Below are 4914 nucleotides of genomic sequence, written 5' to 3' on the forward strand. Positions count from 1 at the left end.
CCACAGGCAGGTGAAGGGTAGGAAAAGCCAATACGAAAGACTAGAGGCAAACCAACATTTGGGGGCGGGGTGATGGAGAGCTTGTGAAGGATGACCCGTCTCCACCAAAGTTCCAGAAGCCAGAGGAGTGAGTTTCAGGAAAGGCAGATGGCAATGTGGGAAGGGCCCGGAGGAAGGATTGAAAACTTGCCCAAGGCAGAAATCTGTCGCCATCTGAGCAACTTAGAGTCCCTTTTCTCGGATCCAACGCAGATTTCAAGAAAGGAAGACTTGTAGAGCATTTTGTTTGGGTGGCTCTGACCCGGCCTCCCTCACCTTCCAGAGTCCAGAAGTGGTCACACGACCCAGCCCTGGCCAATTAGGTGATCCCTACTTCCCAGCCTCAGTTTAGGGTTTCAGGACTAGAGATGAGGATGTGACTCAAGACATCACTCTCATTAATGAGAGTTAATTCTAGAACTTCTGTTGGACTCATTAGGGATGAGAAGTGTCTGTCCTATGGGGTTGCTCTGCTGTGAGATGCCAGGGCAGAGCTTCCAGATAGCAATTTGCTACCTCCTGGGGAGAACTAGCCTGAGCATGATCCAGCGCAGAGGAAGGCAAGGCTGACAGACGGGGAGACTGTTGTTGATACCGGTGTACCCTCCGGATCTAGCTTTGCTGACTTGTTGTTTTGGGGGTTGTTTTTTTCTTTTTTCTTTTCTTTTAATGCTATTTGGGCCAACGCATTTGTTTTTAAGCTTAAGCCAATGTGATTCGGATTCTGCTACTTGCATCCAAAGGACTCCTGATCCACACAAGGTCACACAGCTAATGAGAGAATGCTGCTTACAACGGTGGCATCGGGCGAGGACTAGAGTCCAGCTCTGCATTCACACATCACACAGAGAACCACAAACAGGTCAGTGGCTACAGTCATGGGAAGAAACGAGATGGATGAGTTCAGTGCCTCACTACCTTTTACGGTGAAAACACAATGATTTCCTTTATATCTTTCAAGGGTTGAGTCATACAGGTCAGCCCTGACTTGGCACATCAACTTATTGTTCCTGCCAAGGGAGATGGTTAAGATGGGAAGGTTGGCTTATTTGAGTACACATGTGTCAACATCATCTTGGAGAGGGAGAGAGAGAGAGAAAAAAAAAGAATATGGAAGATAGGCTTTGCTGGCATGAGCTATTACCAAACAGATCTCTTTCTTGGCCTCAAAGACCCAAACCCATGAGGTTAGATGTTGATTGAGTCTTGAGGTTGACTGAGCATGGGCCCATGGTATGAAGGGCTTAGAGCTCTGGGAGAGGACAGCTGTTTCCCAATGGCATGGGCAAGGTTGGGGTGCTACTTTTTATGGGGTGGTCTGAGACCTGAATCATGAGAGGGAGCCAGTCACATGAAGAGCCTAGGTGAGCAGGGGACAGCAAGTGCTAAGGTTTGAGGAATAGTAAGAAGGTTAGTGGGGCTAAAGCACAGCAAGTGATGGGGAAGACAGGGCCACTGTACTCTGTCCATGCCACCCTCTTAGGGTACTGACCATCCATTCCACAAATATTTATTACACCAGAGGACAGGTGGCACTAAGTCTTAAAGGAAGAGTTAAACAAGCTGATGGGCAAGACTTGAAATCCAGGCACTTAAAAGCTCACCACTTAGGTGGGCCAGTTGGGAATGGCCTTGAATGTCAGGCCTCCATCCCAGTGGAGACTCCACTGTGTTGAGAAAGCAGAACAGCTCCATGCAGAACACGGGAAATGTTGATATGTGAAAAAAAATTCATGAAATTCATGATTCTGGGACAAATCAGATATAGTCTTTTTTTTTTAAGATTTTTTATTTATTTGAGAGACAGAGAGAGAGAGTAAGAGAGAACATGAGCTGTGGGGAGAGGCAGGTGGAGAGGGAGAAGCAGACTCCTCACTGAGCAGGGAGCCCAATGCGGGGCTCGATCCCAAGACCCTGGGATCATGACCTGAGCCAAAGGCAGACGCTTAACCAACTGAACCACCCAGGTGCCCCCCAGATATAGTCTTCTAGTATAATCTAATACAGCCAAGTGGTAGCAGGGACCAAAGGCTTAAGAAAAGTGAGGAGAGAAACACTTAAAATGGAGACTATTCCATCAATTAAGTTAATTTTTTTTCTGCCGACCATGAAAAGACCATCATTAGTTACTATTAGTGAGGGCCTGGCTTAGAGAGCACCTGTTTTCTGCTGAGTGTCGCGGGTGTGGGCCAGAGGGAAGCTGTTTCAGGGCTTCAATCAGGCAGTGACATGATGAGGTTTGCGCTTTGGAAAGGTCACACGGCCGCAGCGTGCAGAGTGGATGGAGGGGAAGGGAGGCTGGCCGTGGGAGAGAGAGTGAGAACCGGCGTGCGGGCGCAGTCAGTAGAGACTGCAAATTCCTTGAAGGCAAGGGTTTTGCTCTCTGTGTCATCCCTTTTAGCAGCACCCGGCAAGAGCTAGATACAGCCACTGCTAGGTTCGTAGAAACGCCCATTGAACTGAATTGTCTGGTATTACGACCTGGTATAATAGAGTCTGGACGAAACAAAAACCGTTGCCTCCGTTTGGAGTCATTCTGCTTGCGGGGGGTGTCGCGGCTGAAGACAGAGCTAAGGAGTTCTCTGAGATTGGAGACATTCGAGGTTTCGAGGAGCTATTTGGAGAGACAGAACATAAAGCTCCTGTTTCCCAAATCTGGCCAGAATCTGCCTGTTGTGTCAGATCTGTGCAAATGAGATATTTATCAGGCTTTTGCTGCTCATCTTGATAAAAGAATGACCATCTGTCTTTCAATAGGCACTAGAAAGGTCAAAGTTAAAAGGTGTCCATTTGAGAGTACCACGTCCATGTGAAAGTACCATCGTAGACACATCTGGAAACCCAAACAGAGCAGAAATCCCAAAAACGTGCTTGGAGAGCACCCAGTGCCCACCACACTGCCCTACTCTTTGGAGCTGGTCCCTTCCAGGGAGAGCAGAGCTTTTGTGTGTCAGCAAGACAGCTGCTGTAATAAACCATGCTGCCCATTTACGGAGCACTTACTACGCACCGGCCCGAATAAGGGCCTCGCCAGCCCTGTCCCATCTCCACTTCTTCACCGAAGGGTGTGAGTCTCGCACTGCTGACCCATATTGTCTAACCACTAACTTGTCAGCACTTGAAAACCTTCTCCTGCCCCTGCCGTCGTCTGGCTTCAGCCGGGAAATTCCATGTTTATGGTTCCCTTCCGCACTGATTAAGATGACAGGAGGACAATGAAACACTTGTCTCCAAGAGTGACTTCTTAGATCCATTGGCAAAATGTTAGAAAGTGGGTACTAACAGAGCCCAAGAAACAGGACACCCAGGCTCTTTGAGCTTGGGGAGTATTACAGAATCCTATCCTAGGCCAAGAATGAGTCACAATGAAAGCTTTTAAAATATAAAACCATCAACCTAGATTTCAATTCCAAGGAAACACATACTTGGCCATGAGGGAATGCTTAAAAAAAAAAAAAAAATCAGGCTTAAGCCACTTGACAGGAAAATAAAACAGCCAAGGAACATTCAAATATAATGATTTACATCCCTCTCCCCCCACCCCCTCTGCTTCCAATATGGGTCAGGGCGTACATGGACACCACCTCTGCTAGTGTGCCTGTGCAATCCAGGGCTCTCTTCTTTTCACTTAACACTATTTCACGCACACAACCCCATGCCTGGATGCGGCTGGCTTATAGCTGTACGGCACTGCCTTTGAGTTGCTATGCCAATCTCATGGATTCTTCATGATTTCCCTGCTCTCGGGCCCTTGGGTTGCTTGAGGTAGCTGTTTTGGGAATACGAGGATTTTTCTTCCATTATTTATGTGCGCGAGCACTGTTCGTTTCTCTCTAAGAAATGGAAGCCTGATTGATTTCCTAAATGTAAGAACGAGATTGTCCTGCAATAAATATTTAAGACTGACCGGGACGGGCGACCACCATCTGCTGAAAAACAAGCCCAGGAATTACTTTGTTAAAAGCTTTCCCTGCGAAGGGAATGAATGAATAACCATCCTATATACTATTTGCTCAGCATCTGATGGTTTACAAAGGTTTTCACCCGTATCCCACTTGATCTCCACGATAGCCCCAGAGAGGCAGACAGGGCACGGATTACAAGGATTATTAAAACCCCACATCCCCCCCCCCCATTCTTAACAGATGAGGTCTCTAAAGGCTTAAAGTCACTCGAGGGAGGTCAGAGAGTTTGGGGACTAAGCCGTGGGTCTCTCCTTCATTCATAGGCGTATTGAAAACACCTTTATCCGGAGCCTCTTCCGAGCCAGGTGAGATGGCAGTGAGTACAAAGATGAATAAAACACGGTCCCTGCTAGGAGGAAGACCGCGTTCCCGCCCGGGGAGGAGAGCCAGTGCCAGTAAACAAGTCTCTGCTTTGCAAGGTGATGAGTGCTCAAGAGCGAGGCGCAGGGCGCCGACCACATTCCCGACCTGAGGTCCCGAACCCAAACACCGGCTCCGTTGTTATTCGCACTACGTGCTCTCCGAGCGGGGACCGGGCCCTGAGCCCCGCGCCTGGGCTCGCAGCCCGGGGGCCCCGCCATCGGCAAAGGGGCGCCCGCCTCGCCCCGGGAGGTGCGCACTGCCCGGCTCCCCGAAGTCCGAGTACGGTGGGCGCCCGGGCAGCGGCGGCCTGCACCCCCCCCCCACCGGGGCGGCCGCGGGCTGGGCGGGGAGGGGGGGCGCCCCGGGTCCGCGCCCCCCGCCGCCCCCCGGCTCCGAGCCGAAGCCCCTGCCTCGCCGCGCGCGCCCTGCTCCCGGCTGCCGGCCGCTCCCTTCCCTCGCTGCTCCGCCTTTTCATCTTCCCCGGGGCTCTTCACGGGCATTGTTAGCTGCACAAGCGCCGCAGGGGCACGTCCTCCCCTGGGCAGGG

The sequence above is a fragment of the Canis lupus genome, chromosome 24 (assembly GCF_003254725.2).
Source record: "Canis lupus dingo isolate Sandy chromosome 24, ASM325472v2, whole genome shotgun sequence".
Lineage (NCBI taxonomy): Eukaryota > Metazoa > Chordata > Mammalia > Carnivora > Canidae > Canis > Canis lupus.